The 18,060-nt window shown below is 33.0% G+C and overlaps 1 protein-coding gene and 1 long non-coding RNA gene across 2 annotated transcripts in view; one reads left to right on the top strand and one right to left on the bottom strand.

Annotated features, from left to right (window-relative positions):
• Positions 1 to 18,060, bottom strand: part of LOC135082962 (vitellogenin receptor Yl) — a 153,777-nt gene that overhangs the window by 113,995 nt on the left and 21,722 nt on the right. The window lies entirely within an intron of this gene.
• LOC135082703 (uncharacterized) lies at positions 1,385 to 4,142 on the top strand. Its single transcript, XR_010259456.1, has 3 exons — positions 1,385 to 2,917; positions 3,292 to 3,371; positions 3,473 to 4,142. It is a non-coding gene; the product is annotated as an uncharacterized LOC135082703 (long non-coding RNA).

Genomic DNA, 18,060 nt, shown 5'->3' with positions numbered 1-18,060 from the left:
CGCACCCCACGCTAGCTTCGTGCAGCCAGTGTTGCCTCGCATTCGTAAGAAACGCACATGTCGACATGGCGTCAAGAGAAACAAACAAAATCAAAACTGCAAATTGATTATAATTTAATTTGCTACACGATTTATTGCTAATTTAAATAATGTTTTTCGTGACAAACATTTGAAGTTGTAACTAAATGTTATTAAATAATATGTTTTCTTTAAATATAGCTTATTTAAGTATTTTTGCACGTATGTCTTATTTGTAAAATAATTAGACTAAATTATTAAAACATCTTTGTTTGTTACTTTTTAAAAATTTTATTAAAAATTAATTTAAACTATCGATATTTGTATTTCACATCCCTAGAATACCCACCAGACTTCCCTAATTCAGTGCGGCACAGGGTGCATAAGCCTTGTATTTTTAATATAGCTATAATTTTTATACTAAACAAGTTATTCACGAACGCCTTCAGGTGTATGTCAATAAATGCATTATCATTAATATTCAAAGAAAAAAAACACAATATCTATTAACATGAAGCCAAAAATAAATTTAATATATCTTAAATATTACAAGGTCTTTAAGCCTTGTGCCGCCACAATGTAAGTTTTAATACCAGGTTTACTGACCTTGTACCGAAGGAATGGAAAGTATTAGAAAGTTACTGCCGCAGCAAAGGTGTTAAGTAATGATTATTTTATTCAATAGAATATATTTTTTGTTAGTTTTATTTATTTAAAGGTTTTATTGCACACACACAAACACATAAGAATGCTCTGTACAAAAAAGTTGTCAAAAGATCAGCTGTTGTACTTTAAACAATTAGGTACTATTTTACTTTAATTCGCTTAGATTTTTATGTAAGTACTCGTAAAAACTCATTGTAAATTAAAAATTTACCTTTTAGGGAATATTAAAATTAAGTGCTTGTAGAATAATTATGAGGGAGTTTGGTAATATTATTACTAAAATCTTACTATTACTAATATTATTAATGCAAAGTTTGTGTGGATGTCTGGCTGTGAGGATGTTTGTTACTCTTTCATGCAAAACCACTGAACAGATTTTGATGAAACTTTACAGTATTATTGTTTATAACCCAGAATAACATATAGGCTATAATTTATGGCGATCTGTGATATACTAAATTTTACGTGGGTGAAGCCGCAGCCAAAAGCTAGTTAGATTATAAAGGTGGAAATTTACCTAGTTAGGGCTTCAACGTTCGCAACGGAATGGGCGGCAGGCTTTCGCTTCCTCGGCTTAGGCGCAGGCGTAGAAGCGGTTGAGGTCGACGCGCTGGTTTTGGACTTGCTCTTGCTCGAGCGCGGTGGTGGCACCACCTCTAATGGGGCCACGTCTTCAATGCTGGATGCGTACTCAGAATCCGACCTATAAAATATTAATCATCATTAGTCTATCTTCCTAATAATCATGACCACTGTCTAATTACGGTAATGACACATTTAAGTACACTACCAAATACAAAGATACATACTATGCTAGCTAGATATATTGATGGTTGCGGGATTCGAACCCGCGACCAATTAGCTTAACAAAACACATCGCGGTTCTCTACACAAATACTAAAGTAAAGAAAACATGTAAAGAAATACTCAGTAAAGAAAACATTACTTGAAAATTATTTGTCAGAACAAACTAAGTATAAAATAAATGTATAACAGTACTTACTCACATTTTGCACAATCGGGAGCTTGTTTCTTGCTATTCACAAAGAATCTCACAAAGTAATTAATTTTTTGCGGTGAAATTCTGTATTTATGTGATCAATAATAAATTGTCAGCAAAAATTAAGCTAATTAGTTAAAACTAAAGTAACAATAAAATGATATACAAATTTGGACCGTATTTTTATGTTCGATAAGCACAGAAAAAAAAATCACTAGCAAGTAGGTATTACCTTTTGAATTAAAATATTACCCATACTTTGATGTTACGTTTAAAGGAAATATGATTGTGTTACACTATGTTGCAGTAAAAGTGAAATCAGAATCTAAAGTATGTAGGTTAATTTCTTAAATGGCTAGTCAAATACTAATTATGTAGTATTCCAAGTACCGAATTTCCATCATTCTATTTGTAAAGAGTTAAATTGTAATAAGCTACATTGATTTGAGTCTGCTTCCAACAGAAAACTAATAAACCAACTAATTTTACTCACGATTTTATTCGATTTTATTTTTCCTCACAATGTTTACATCTTTTTTACAATGCATTGTCATTTAGAAAAAAATTGACTTACTTTATAAAGGTAGATTTAACGGTAGAAGCATTATGTATCAGTCACCATTGAGTCACATAGAAAGATAAAAAGAATTATTAGTTTCAACTTGCAATGCAACACGAAGTAAACAATAAAAATCTAAAGTTACATGTCGTGCACACACATTCAAAGCATTTAATGCTGAATCTGCAAGTAAGCTGTGTGAGACCAGGAGCTGAGATGTTTAAATCGATGTTTTATTGAACATTTGAATAAAATGTATTTTATTTTCAGATTGGTTAAATATTGATATACATTTTCATTAAATATGAAATAAATGATTTAAAAGATTATTTTATTTTTGCAATATTAGAAAGAGTAAGTACTTATAGTAGTATAGTAGTAAATGTACAATAAATAAATGTCTAATAGTCATAAATGTACAATAATGCAAAATGTCAAAAATTCGAAACAAAACTTTAAAACCATTTTAAAATGAACAGGTTTACAGATAAATATATAAAACTCTTACTCTTGGACTATAAATTGCAGCTCGTACATTCCCACGATCCACGCGATGCAACGTACAGTGTGACATTAGATTTCATCGAGTGCAAGTTCGTCATGTACGTAATAATTAAAAAGTATAAGTGCACATTTTAAAAACTCTGTGAAACCAGTGCAGTATTTCCTAAAATGTAAGTGTAATTATATATTTCATATACTTTTAAGTTTATAGGATAACTTTCGGATCATGATTTTCGTTTAACTTGCGAGAGAGATTACCATTTTTTTGATACCTCTTTAAGATCATCACTCGCTTGCTGTTCCCAAGCTATCTGGGGTCAGTGCAGTATTTTTTCTTTTCTATACGTGGTTAAATTATGAATAAATAAACCATTTTTTCATTGATTTATAAAGAAAACTTTCTTCGCTTTGATTATAGTGTTACTCAAAATATTTAATATATATCACAAATAAAAATCTTTAAATACTAAAATCAATATATAATTGTTTGCTAATATTTATTACAGATTTTATTGACGATTAAAAAAAGTTCTCTTTATTTCAGGAGTACCTACTGCTCAGCAAGACAATTAAATATCTACAATAATAAGCAGAAAACGTCGTTATAGATCTTGGTTAAAACAGGTAACCTTTTTATTTATTAATAACGTTGCAATATTGTTAGAAGTTTCGGTTCTGTATTTAAACTGTTCACAATTTATTTAAAGCATTATTTATTTTTTCAGATCCCCAGTGACATGATTTAATTAATAAACTAATTAAATCGTGGATAAGAAACTTCGACGAGAAGAAGAATTGATTTATATCATCAATAATCGTAGTAAAAAAGGTCTTAATTTATTTCAATTTATAATAAATTATGGTTGTGGTTGTTTTATTTGAATAAAAAATCTCAAGGTATGGTGTTACATAAAGGTGATGGTATGGTTGTGCTAAAAACGGTAAAGGTAAAAGGGTAAGTAATGGTAAACGGTAATAAAAGGTAATAGTAATCAGGTACCTAAGAAAGAACATTCAGAGATAGAATCTTGACATAGCTCTTCAGCTGTGTATGTTAGGTAGGAGGACATTCAGTGAGAGAATCTTACCATGGGTCTTGAGCTGAATGTGTTAGGCAGAACAAACGGTAAGAGAATCTTACCATGGGTCTCTGAAGATACTTACCTCGGGTCTTCAACCGTTTGTGTTAGGAAGGACATTCAGTAAGATAATCTTACCATGGGTATTAAGCTGAATGTGTTAGGCGATACATTCAACAAAGGAATCTTACCATGGGTCCTGAGTTGTCTGTGTCATATTAGGCAGGACGTTCGGTGAGAGAATCTTACCACGGGTCTCTCTGAAGATACTTACCTCGGGTCTTCAGCCGTTTGTGTTAGGAAGGACATTCAGTAAGATAATCTTACCATGGGTATTAAGCTGAATGTGTTAGGCGATACATTCAACAAAGGAATCTTACCATGGGTCCTGAGTTGTCTGTGTCATATTAGGCAGAACGTTCGGTGAGAGAATCTTACCACGGGTCTCTCTGAAGATACTTACCTCGGGTCTTCAGCCGTTTGTGTTAGGAAGGACATTCAGTAAGATAATCTTACCATGGGTATTAAGCTGAATGTGTTAGGCGATACATTCAACAAAGGAATCTTACCATGGGTCCTGAGTTGTCTGTGTCATATTAGGCAGAACGTTCGGTGAGAGAATCTTACCACGGGTCTCTCTGAAGATACTTACCTCGGGTCTTCAGCCGTTTGTGTTAGGAAGGACTTTCAGTAAGATAATCTTACCATGGGTATTAAGCTGAATGTGTTAGGCGATACATTCAACAAAGGAATCTTACCATGGGTCCTGAGTTGTCTGTGTCATATTAGGCAGAACGTTCGGTGAGAGAATCTTACCACGGGTCTCTCTGAAGATACTTACCTCGGGTCTTCAGCCGTTTGTGTTAGGAAGGACATTCAGTAAGATAATCTTACCATGGGTATTAAGCTGAATGTGTTAGGCGATACATTCAACAAAGGAATCTTACCATGGGTCCTGAGTTGTCTGTGTCATATTAGGCAGAACGTTCGGTGAGAGAATCTTACCACGGGTCTCTCTGAAGATACTTACCTCGGGTCTTCAGCCGTTTGTGTTAGGAAGGACTTTCAGTAAGATAATCTTACCATGGGTATTAAGCTGAATGTGTTAGGCGATACATTCAACAAAGGAATCTTACCATGGGTCCTGAGTTGTCTGTGTCATATTAGGCAGAACGTTCGGTGAGAGAATCTTACCACGGGTCTCTCTGAAGATACTTACCTCGGGTCTTCAGCCGTTTGTGTTAGGAAGGACATTCAGTAAGATAATCTTACCATGGGTATTAAGCTGAATGTGTTAGGCGATACATTCAACAAAGGAATCTTACCATGGGTCCTGAGTTGTCTGTGTCATATTAGGCAGAACGTTCGGTGAGAGAATCTTACCACGGGTCTCTCTGAAGATACTTACCTCGGGTCTTCAGCCGTTTGTGTTAGGAAGGACATTCAGTAAGATAATCTTACCATGGGTATTAAGCTGAATGTGTTAGGCGATACATTCAGCAAAGGAATCTTACCATGGGTCCTGAGTTGTCTGTATCATATTAGGCAGAACGTTCGGTGAGAGAATCTTACCACGGGTCTCTCTGAAGTTACTTACCACGGGGCTTCAACCGAATGTTTTGATCAAGATACTTATTTAAATGTATTCAACACTCCGTTCGTAGTGTATTATTGGGCATTCTGTCAAACCAGAGTGAGCGCAGCGAACGGTCGGAAGCGAAGCGGACGACTGGGGGACAGAATGCCCAATAATACACTACTTCGTTTGTTCTTCATTCTTTAAGTTGTATTACATTAGTTTTTTATTTGCTTTGCGTTATTGATTTCTGGCGTTACTGTAAAACTTTGCTTTTTTAAAATGCTTTTATGCTGTATAGAGCTATTTTAGCTCTCTTCTCTACGGCATTTCGTGTTCGGTGAGATTTACCTTTCTGAATGTTTTATACCGTTTTCTTCATTCCATAAATTGTAGCTATTACTTCATTGTCTTTCATTTGTTGCAACATTTTCCTATTTTTTCATATGCTTTGCGTTATTCATCACTGGCGTTATAAAACTTTGCTTTTTTAAAATGCTTTACGGGAAGTATTGTTTTTTTCTATGATTTCAGTACTTTTTTTTACTGATTTTTAACGCGTTATTTTTCATTATCTCTGGCCTTTTATCTGGAGTTTAACCATTTTGCCCTATACATATAAACATTTCGGAAACTAGTTTTTTACAGCTAGTGTTCGGTGAGATTTACCTTTTTTATTTCTATAAACCATTGTTCTTGATTCTATAAACTGTAAGACTTTAATATTTTTCACATTGTTACAACACTGCCGTATTATTATTTTCATTCTTTGCTTTGTGTTATTGATTTCTGGCGTTATTATAAAACTTTACGTGCTTTGAATTTCAAAAAGCTTTTATCTTTTTCTTATCGATTTCTTACTGAAGCCCTTATACTTACAATAAGGTAGAAGACATTAAATAAATAAAATTTAAAAAATCTAAAAGCGCAAAAACAATCATTTTTCAATCAAGAATTTTATACTAAATTAATAAATTTAAGTACTAGCTAGAGTCCATTAAAAAAATAAAAGATACACGCGCAAAAGAACATGTCACTAAAGTATTAAAAAAAATCGCTCATAAAGAGGCAAAAAAGAATAGCCCATACAATTAAAAAAAACTACTTACTACAAGGTGGAAAAGAATACACAAAAGGCTAAAAGCGCAAAAAAACAGGACGCTATAAAAAAATAAAGTAAAGAGAGGCTAAAAAATTCAAAATACATCTAAAGCCCATTAAAGAAAATTAAAAATATTTACGCGCCAAAGAACATGTTAAAAGATAAAAAGATTATTAACTTACAAGCGCAAAAAAAAAGAAAACAAAATATTGCGTGTAAAGAGGCTAAAAAAGAGCACTAAAGCCAACAAAATAAAACAAACAAAAAAGATTACTGCTTACAAGTTAATAAAAAATAAAAAAATCGCGCTAAAATGTTTAAAAGAGGCGTGAAACCCAACCGCGTTAAGTAAGAGTTTTTAAATTTTATAGTTGTCTTCATTACATAAACTTCATTACTTTATTCTTTTTCATTTATTGTTATTGTCATTTTCGTTTTTTTTTCTATGCTTTGCGTGCTATGCGACTTCTATTTCGCTTCATTGATTTTCTTACTCTCACGTGTTATTTGCTCACGGATGAAAAAAAAATATACAAAACTATAAAAAAGTTATCAAAAGAGGCAAAAAAAGGATAAGTGAACATAAGCCCATACAATTAAAAAAATAATAAAGCAAAAAGATAACTGCTTACCAAAAGATGCAAAAAAAAAACAAATCCTTTAAAAAATAGTTTCAAAAATACAGAACAAAAAGAGGCATAAAATCAAGCCCATACTTAATAAAAAAAATATAAATGTAAAAAGAGGCAAAAAAGAGTATTAGAGCCCATTAAATAACAAAAAAGGTTAAAAACTTAACAAGTGTTGAGGCAAAAAATTAAATACAGAAGCCTATTAAATTTAATATAAAAAAGCAAAAAGATTACTGCTCACAATCGTCAAAAAATAAAACGACGGAAAAAAGATAAAAAAATTGCGCATAAAGAGGCTAAAAAATAAATAGTACTAAAGCCCACAAAAAAAAAGAGCGAAAAGGTTACCACTAATTTATTTAGTAGTGTATGTATTTATTAACCATAAAGAAAAAAAAAGAGGCTAAAAATAAAAAATATATTGAAGCCCATATTATTAAAAAATGCTTGCCAAAAGACGCAAAAAAAGCAACTCCTTTAAAAAAGAACAGAACAAAAAGAGGCAAAAAATTAAGCCCATAATATACCTTAAAAAATAATACAAAAGAAATAGGTACCTACATGTAAAAAGAGGCAAAAAAGAGTACTAGAGCCCATTAAATAAAAAAGCAAAAACATTACTGCTTACAAGCGCAAAAAAACATGTCGCTAAAATGTCTCAAAAACCATAAATAGTACGTGACGAGTGCCGTGATTGGGAACGTGAAAATTGCAGCATAGATTTGGTAAGTTACATGTTATCAGTTTAATATAACTACTAGGTAATGTTTTTTATTCTTATTTATTATTTTAATGCATAATTATTTTATATTAGTTTATGGCCACCGTATTTTGTATGTATTTTATTGCTCCTTTATGATTTTACTATTTCTAAACTAAGTCATAAATAAGTTAGCAGATATTTTATATAAGCGCAAAAGTTAGTGAAATTAAAAAAATATAAGTAAAAAACATGAAGAGCATAAATTAAAGAGGCAAAAAAGAAAAATAAGAATTGAAGCCCACACAAAAGAAAAAAATATTATAGCGCCAAAAAAAGTAATTAAATGCGAAAAAAATAAAAGAGGCAAAAAAGATGAATAAGAATTGAAGCTCACACAAAAGAAAAAACAATTATGGCGCCAAAAAAGTAAAAAAATGCAAAAAAGTGAGCATAATGAAGCAAAAAAGAAAAATCTCTAACGCCCATAAAGTAAAAAAAATAAAAATTACTGCTCGCAGATGAAAAAAAAACAAAAGAGGCAAAAAAAACTAAAGCCCATATTAGAATAGATTACTGCTTACGAGCAAATAATTCTCATTTTAAAAGAGGCCAAAAATTTAAAAGAGTAATTAAGCCCATAAAGCAAAAAATACCGCTAACGAGTGCAAAAAAAGAGTGAAAAAAGGAAGAAAAAAGTGCTGAAGCCCATTAAAAATTTATAAAAAATTTCAGAGAAAAAGAGGCTAAACATGACGTAACTTTTTGCATTTAAAAGAAATCTAAAAAAAATAATATATAAAAAAATACGTAAAAGAACAATCCTACTCAAAAAATACAAAGTAGCTGTCAAAAAATTAAAAAGGGCAAAAAAAGCATCGCACGAAAACGAAATTTCTTTTTTCTATCTTCTCTTTTTTTTTCTTTTTCGCACGCCGCGCGTCAACTGAACATGTTCAAAAACTGACCCGCGGCACCGACGGCCGGCAGTGAGGACGGGGCTTTACATTGTGGAGCCCCCTCCTCGCTTCCTTGTGGGCCCAGCGGGTAGTTGGAACGGAGATCCCGCTACCCGCATCGCACGGGCCCACCCGTCTCGGGGATGTCTCTAGTGGTCCAGAGCCATTCTCAGTTGTCTGGTGGGATCACCCCACTGGGCAACGATTTGGGCCCGGCCCCACTCACACGGCACGGCAGAAGACATGGCAAATAATACTATAATCCTACACAATTACAGTTGCAATTTCAGTGATGACGGTTGGCTCAAAACAGCGCGGCAGCGACTGCTTCAATGAAGTTTCAACCGTAATTGCATAGTATTTTCGTATATTTGCCTCTCGAACTGCCGCGCCGGTCAGTGGGGCCGGACCTACGGAACACCCCAGGGTTTTTAGCCGGTAAGAGTCCGGCATAACCACACCGTGCTCCGTGCGCTGTGGTATCCATGAGGATTTTCCCTGGGTCAACAACAAAAAAAAAAATAAGCCGCCAAAAACCAATGCGAGTCAAAATCTTTTGGCGCGTATTTGTTTTTGACCGCTTGTTTTTCAGGTTCTATGTTTTTGAGTTGTATGTTATAGAACCTCCAAGTTTCAGGTCTCTACGATCAGCGGTTTAGGCTGTGCGTTGATCCATCGGTCACGCGCGCAGTTCTTGATCATTTTTTGCTGCGATGTTATTTTAAATCTGCGATATCTCCTAAGATATTTATTTAAATCGAATGATGTAAAGGGCAAATATGTTTAAAACTAAATACTTGTGATGAATAACTTATTTATTTGGATAAGGATTAATATCATGTTTATAAAAATACCTTCGCAAATAATGCATTATTTTAAAATAGATTTGGTTAGCTTAAAAAAGGTTATACTGAACAAACCGTAAAAGATAGACATAAATGCCATCGCGGTACGCGGTACAACTAATACACTAAAGTAAAAATAACTTTTAATAGCGCTCTGAGACTGTAATAAATACTTAAAATATAAAATAAATAATATAAAATATAACTACTTAATATATGCATGCAGTCCTCCAAAAAAATTTGCAATACCTTCACTAGGTTACTAAGTTTTAAACACTGTATTTAGTTATAAGATCTTATGTACTACACTTAAATAATATGAATATGAATATGTCTTTTTTTTAACTTTTAAAGGGGAACAATTTGAATCCTGTCATACATGATTTTTGCGAAATATTAACCGTTTACTCAGCGTACGCAGCGGCAGCTCTCAAAAGGAAAAAATCCCCCGATTTTGAAACATTCTTTGCTGGGGCGTTAAAGTGTACATATGAAAATAGATTAAACTAGACCTATTTTTATTGACAAAAAGGAGGTCAAAATTTTTTTGCGATTTTTTTAAACTTTTTTATACTTAGAATTTTTTTTCTTCCAATTACTTATTGTAAAGAAAACGTAATAACTTTTAAACTAAGCGGTATATCCTGATAAAATAAAAACAGTAATAATGTTAAATAACAGGCGATACTAAAAAAATACATGAAATACACAAAAAAGGCCAACAAATAATAAAAAATGATACTTTTTGAAAAAAATTTGCTTTTAAATTCGTGTTTTATTGGTTATTTGATAAATTTCTCCTAAAAATGCCCCTATAGCTGGAGGTTTTTATTACTTTGTATTATTCTCTATCGTATTACCTTCGTAAAACCAAAAATCGCATGTCTCTATCCCTATCACAACGTTTGCAATGATCGTTTGAATTAAACCTCTCCGGGCGCGCCATTCAACGCTTCGTTAACAACGAAACTGAAAATGGCTCTAGATTTGTAATTTTGATAAAGACAAGTTAGATTTCAAATAAAAACAAAAGATTTCGAAGTAAAATAAGCATTTTAGTTAAAATTTAAAATTGTCTCTACCTGTAGCGGAGAATAATGTTGTGGCAGGCCTTTGTTCAAACGATCATAGCAAATGTTTTGTGATAGGGATAGAGACATGCGATTTTTGGTTTAGCAAAGGTAATACGATAGAAAATGATACAAAGTAATAAAAACCACCTGTTATAGGGGCATTTTTTGGAGAAATTTATCAAATAACCAAAAAAACACGAATTTAAAAGCAGATAAGTTATTACGTTTTCTTTACAATAAGTAATTGGAAGAAAAAAAAACGCAAAAATTTTTTGACCTCTTTTTTGTCGATAAAAATAGGTCTAGTTTCATCTATTTTCATATGTACACTTTAACGTGACTCACACTGTATAGCCTTATAGCCTTCCTCGATAAATGGACTTTCTAACACTGAAAAAAAATTTTAAATTGGACCAGTAGTTCCTGACATTAGCGCGTTAAAGTATACAAACAAACTCTTCAGCTTTATAATATTCGTATAGATTATAATTTACCAGACTGAAATTTATTGAGGGTAAGTAATAAGGATATTTATTATAAAATAACACGTGAACCACACACCGAAAATTGAACAAAAAGGTCATTACAATATTCCCAGAACTGCATGCTATAAACTTTGCAGCAAACATTTTTGCAAACAATGAAAGAAGATAATATTTTGCAAAACTTGAAGCCTATAATTGTTTGTAACATTGGAGTTGAATAGGTAAAGATAATGATTTCAAAGAGTTAAGATTTGGGCGCGTGGTGTTATCAATACAATAGATTTTTACTAATGACTGGTCGCCAAGTACGTAGCATTTCGTCCAATGACCCTAAGTTACCCATCCTTTTCGCTCGCGCGTAATTATATTGCTGTCGCGACTGTGCTACGGGCGCCCGCACTGAGTGTGCGAGCGCAACAGCAACATAAGGATGGGTAGCTTGGGGTCATTGGACAAAATTCTACGTGTTCGGAGACCGGGCTTTAGATAGGGTTAGCGCCTCTATCTACTGTAGGTTGAGATTCCAGATAGGCCCTATTAGTATGTGGATAGGGTGTTATGGGATAAGTAATTCTAGATCTTTCTAGATACTAAGAAGATAACTAAACCTTAATTTAACCTTATTTCACAACCTACTCATTCAAAAACGCTCCTTCCTCCATTATCGAAAGGTACTTAATTTAATGACTTTTGAGAACTCTGTTTATTAAAAGCACAGTAATGAAAAATGTATGTTTATTTCAAGTATTACATTCAGACCTAAGTGTACATAATATGTATTATTACCTACATTCCATAATTAATTAAATTTTGATAGAGGCACTTGAAAAGGCTAAAGAAACGTACTGTCCTTTAGTTATTAAAACTTTTAACGTTAAGAGTCGCATCTCAAACTCGTGGGTTCGATTCCCACCTTAGGCACTTCGACTTTTTCAAGTTTTAAACCCTTGGACATTTTGCACCTACACCATCTAATTCTAAACAAGTAACTATCGCCCGTATTCACAAAATAATGATGCTTGCTTAGGTGAAGCAGCAAATCGAACGCACAGCGTTGAATAGAGCTCTGTGATTGGTTCGTGTGTCACCCTGTGCTACCACGCGCACTGTGAGACCTCATAGTAATGTTTGTGAATACGGGCGTAAGCAAAGTTTATAACAGTCTAAATAACAGATTATGTACAGTAGAATCTCGATTATCCGGACTTCGATTATCCGGATATCCGATTATCCGGACTCATTCTTCACGGTTTCTAATTACCGATTCAGGATCTTGACCCATAAAAACCGAAGGCGCCGCCACCGTAACATGGTACGGACGTCTTTTTAGTTCATTGTTAAAAGAAATGGATGACCAATGGTCTAAAATTTCGATTTTTAGACTATAAAATGATGTATTGAAAACCCTTTCTATTGTAAAAAGTTAATTATTGTTTTATTTTACTTTGAAATCGATTATCCGGATTTTCGATTATCCGGAACACCCCTGGTTTTAATTGATCCGGATAATCGGGATTCTACTGTATTACTAAAATTAATTTTGTTTGTCAATACGTACTACACAGAAAACACGAGATGTTCATGACATACAAATGATTGTATCGTGCGTGGATCGAACCTGCGATCTCTGGAATAACTAAAATAAACTAAACAGCACAAAAATACCTACATAATTTCTAAAAGATACTTTAAGGGTTGTGAATTAGGGCTTATAATTAGTCATCTGCGTAGAACAGGGGTTCCCAACCAGTGGTTCACGGACCGCAGTGGTCCGCAGGAGTTAAAATAAAGTCCGCGAACGATTTGAACGTTCGCGTGTCATGAGAGGGTTTGAGTAATTAAAATTATGATAAGGAATAAGTATGTAAGGATTTTTTTAATTCTCACATTTAACTAGCCTTGGCATTATCAAATCAATTAGTGCTTTTCTTTAACAAAATTTTCAAAAGATACCTAAGATATGGACGTTAGAGATTTCGATACTAGTTTTTCAGAAATGTAACATTTAAGTAGCTTTCCGCCCGCGGCTTCGCCCGCGTGGAATTTTTCGGTTTTTTATACAGGGTGTTAGGTAAATGGGTATATGAGCCGACACTAGCCCATGTTAACATGGTCATAAAAATGGTATGGTGAAGTCAGAAAATTGATATCTTCATTTTAATTATTTTAATTTTCATACAAATCGGATTTTATAAAATTTATTTTGTATGAAAATTAAAAAAATAAAATGATGATATCAAATTTCTGACTTCACCATACCATTTATATCACCATGTTAACATAGGCTAGTGTCGGCTCATATACCCATTTACCTAACACCCTGTACAACCTATGACACTCAGCAATAATGTGGCTTTCTATTGGTGACGGAATTTTTAAAATCGGTTCAGTAGATCCCGAGATTACCCCTTACAATTTAACAAATATACAAACACACAAACTTTACCTTTTTATAATATTAATAATAGATTTATTAACTTTTAAAATCCATGCCCCATTACCGAACTTATACAGAAGAATGCACGCTCAAAAATCAAAATACGAATGTATTAATTTTCTAAATCAACATTTATCTTCATTTTAATAAGTTATTTATTTTAGATAGAGTCTGGTTTCAGTTTATTAAGGATTTTCTAAACCCGCGAACAATAAAGAAACCAAAGTGGTCCCTGGTCAAAATATGTTGAGAACCACTGACCTGGCACAACTTTCACATCGTTATCAGTAAAAATGTATTGTTTACAAAATACCACGCGCTATAATCCTTATCTCTGCGAAACCATTAACTTGCGAGCTTTTTACCCCTCTCTTTCACACAACAGCCTTTAAGCTTTGCAATATTTGCCATTTCTTTCATTGTTTACATGCAGTTCTGTGAATGTTAACGACTTTATTGTTTAACCCTATCGGTGTTATTCATTCACGTGTTATTAAGTAACACCACTGCAGTAGGTTAAAAGTAATACCTAAAAGGAGAGTAATGTTTTTGATGGCTTACCTTACAGGACCGGGCAGTATGTTTTCCCTACATGGTTTGATGCAAGTATAATGCGGTTTCATGATAGAAGAATTTAATTATTTTGTTTATTTATAAATGATAGGTACAATTATCTATCAAAATACTATCTTATGATTAAATACGCGATTTGCTACAAAAATTTAGGCTTTCGCGTAAAGGATTAATGGTGTAAAACGTATTTTATATGTAGAGTTACATAGTATTTTAAGTAGTAGTATATGAAAATTAAGAAACGTGCTCAAACCTTAAGTAGGTAAATCAAGTTTCTGAGTTTATTCGTTTCGAAATTACTAAATAACTTAGTTATTATGAAAATATACATTAATAGGTATTAAACGAACGTTCTGCTCTGCTAGATAGACCGATGACCTAACTTGGATATTGCTGAAATAACTGAAATAATTCAGATTGTTATTCTGTTATTTATTTATCTTCATTTTAATACGTTATTTATTTTAGATAGAGTCTTTGGTTTCAGTTTATTTAGGATTTTGTAAACCCGCGAACAATAAAGAGACCAAAGTGGTCCCTGGTCAAAATATGTTGAGAACCACTGACCTGACCAACTTTCACATCGTTATCAGTAAAAATGTATTGTTTACAAAATACCACGCGCTATAATCCTTATCTCTCTGAAACCATTATCTTGCGAGCTTTTTACCCCTCTCTTTCACACAACAGCCTTTAAGCTTTGCAAAATATTTGCCGTCTCTTTCATTGTTTTTCGTGCAGTTCTGTGAATGTTAACGACTTTATTGTTTAACCCTATCGGTGTTCTTTATTCACGTGTTATTAAAAAACACCACTGCAGTAGGTTAAGGAGAGTAATGTTTTTGATGGCTTACAGGGCCGGCAGTATGTTTTCCCTAAATGGTTTGATGCAAGTATAATGCGGTTTTATGATAGAAGAATTTAATTATTTTGTTTATTTATAAAATAAATTATCTACCAAAATACCTACTATATGTATCTTATGACTATACAATATGAGCGATTTGCTACAAAAATGTAGGTATATTATGGTAGGGCTTTCGCGTAAAGAATTAATGGTGTAAAACGTATTTTATATGTAGAGTTATAAATATTTTAAGTAGTCTTCTTGTAAATTATGAAACGTGATGAAACCTAAGTAGGTAATTGAAGTTTCTGAGTTTATTCGTTTCGAAATTACTTATAACTACGATAAATAGATAATTATTTAGCTGTACCATATTTCTGTAAGTATTTATTCATAGATTTTCATATTTTTAACATTATTTTATTATATCCGAAAATAGTACCTAGCTGAATTTCAATATTTTTGAGCATTAAATTATAGTATAGTTATATGAAAATATACATTTATGAGTATTAAACGAACGTATTAAATGTGTATTAAAGTTCTGCTCTGCTAGATAGACCGATGACCTAACTTGGATATTGCTGAAATAACTGAAATAATTCAAATTTTTATTCTGTAATTTATTTTAGCTGTTAATATTTTAAGTAATTACTCGTAAAAAAGGATAATCGTTTTTATTCAACTAGGAATGAATTTAAAACATTTTCAACCGACTTCAAAAAAAAGGAGGAGGTTCTCAATTCGACCCGTATGTTTTTTTTTTTTTTTTCTATGTTTGTTACGCGATAACTCCGCCAATTATGAACCGATTTGAACAAATCTTTTTTCGGCGTATAGGTAATACCTCAAGGGTGGTCCCATTTAAATGTAATAATAGAAAAAACAACCCCCAAGGGTGGAAAATTGGGGATGAACTTTTTTATACGCAATATTTTTAATTTTTAGTTTTTTTTTGTGTTCACGCATTTGAAGTCGGTTTTATTTTTTTAAAAAGTTATGAGAAATCATGTCAAACTTTAGTCAGACCACAGAATAAGGACTAGCCTACTTCTTAGTTAGAAATCGTATTTCACGGTTTAGAAATATTTTTAAACCATTTTGCATTTTCCGTTACGAGTACAATTTTTCACATTATCATTATAATATCCTACTTAGTATTAATATTTTATATCAACCGCTAAAAATGTTCAAAATACCACAAACAAACTTAATCCTTTATTTTTCAGTTATTCAATAACTTTTTAAAAAAATAAAACCGACTTCAAATGCGTGAACACAAAAAAAAAATTAAAATTAAAAATATTGCGTATAAAAAAGTTCATCCCCAATTTTCCACCCTTGGGGGTGAAATATTTTCTTCAAATTCGCATGAAACCACCCTTTTGATAATACCTATTCAACAAAAAAATAATCGTTCAAATTGATTTATAATCGGCGGAGATATTGCGTATAAAAAAGTTCATCCTCAATTTTCCACCCTTGGGGGTTGTTTTTTCTATTATTAAATTTAAATGGGACCACCCTTGAGGTATTACCTATACGCCGAAAAAAGATTTGTTCAAATCGGTTCATAATTGGCGGAGTTATCGCGTAACAAACATAGAAAAAAAAAAAAAAACATACGGGTCGAATTGAGAACCTCCTCCTTTTTTGAAGTCGGTTGAAAAATACAACGTGCGCATGGGTGAAAATAAGTGTTCATTTAAAGTAAACCGAATACTCTTGGACGTAGAGTCCATAATCACCTACAAGCCTAAGCGAGCGGTGAGCCACGTGACCGCGCCGCCATCTTTGCGCGGGCGCCGCGCGCGCGTATAAATAGCCCCGCAGCGCTGCAGAGAGTCAGTATGCGATCAGCGCTCTTACGGGTCAGACGTCTCTACTTGTAGAGTTGTTCAACCAGTAGAAGTAGTAATCTTACTATTACAATTCGTGGATAATAATTTATTATTTCGACGTAATTGTGCTAGTCAGTGTGCATAAATCTTCCGTGGGTATTGGACGTTACGTGGCCAATAATTCGTTGATATTATTTTAACGAATTCGTGATATCGTCAGTGTGTGAAAATTTTCCGTGAGTTTTCGACGTTATACGGTCTTGTGAAAATGTTTTCCGTTAATTTCAAAGTTACCTTTGTGGTGTTATGTCTCATTTCGTGGTATTTGTCTATCAAACTCATTTGCTACGTCTCAGTTTTGAGCTGCCCCCGCTCTTAGGCCAGTGGTATAATCACGGCTACGTACCCTTGTCATACTTTGCCTTTAAATCAGTGTGTATTCGGCAGTCGCCGCGGTATCACGCGTCTCTAGTATTTTCTATCTATAAAAGTTCCCCAATCCAGTGAAGTGTAAGTGGTGCTGGAGATTTCAATATTGGAATATTTCTGGTAAGCGGCTTCTGTGTGCTTTTACTTTTTCTTTCTTTGAAAAATACCGCGGTTACCTATATTAAAATTCGTCTTTTAGAGCATTTGCACTCGCGGGTCAAGGACCTCTTTAAGTTACCTTTTATGGTTTGAAACGTTTGGTTTTCCTTTTATACGGAGTTTTCAAACGGCTTAAACGATAATAATCCACATTTAACATACTTTCTTTCTTCATTACATAATTATTTAGTTAAGTTTAATACAATTTCATTTTATAAAAATCGGTTTCAACTACGTCATAACAGACTTGTCGAAGTATTCCTTAAATCACTTTTGATGTTAAACTAATCTCGTGGTATTATTTTTAACAGTTTTGTCCCCTCCCCCCTCCGTTCTTGTCTTTAAGTTCTACACACAGCGTTACCTTCAGTGTTCGTATCGCATAGAGTTAAGACGTATCCGAGCCGTGGTCTTGTAGATATACACATATTTTGGTGTTCATGATAATCGGTCCAAGTAAGAATATCAATATGATACTTTACATAATAGCTTCTATCCTTATGATTATTCTCGAAATTATAGATTCAGAATTTTTCGTTTTAATTCATTTTCTTTGTTCGTTTTAATTCATTTTTT

Source organism: Ostrinia nubilalis, chromosome 22 (assembly GCF_963855985.1).
Source record: "Ostrinia nubilalis chromosome 22, ilOstNubi1.1, whole genome shotgun sequence".
Classification (NCBI taxonomy): Eukaryota; Metazoa; Arthropoda; class Insecta; order Lepidoptera; family Crambidae; genus Ostrinia; species Ostrinia nubilalis.
This window is presented reverse-complemented; position numbering and strand designations above follow the sequence as displayed.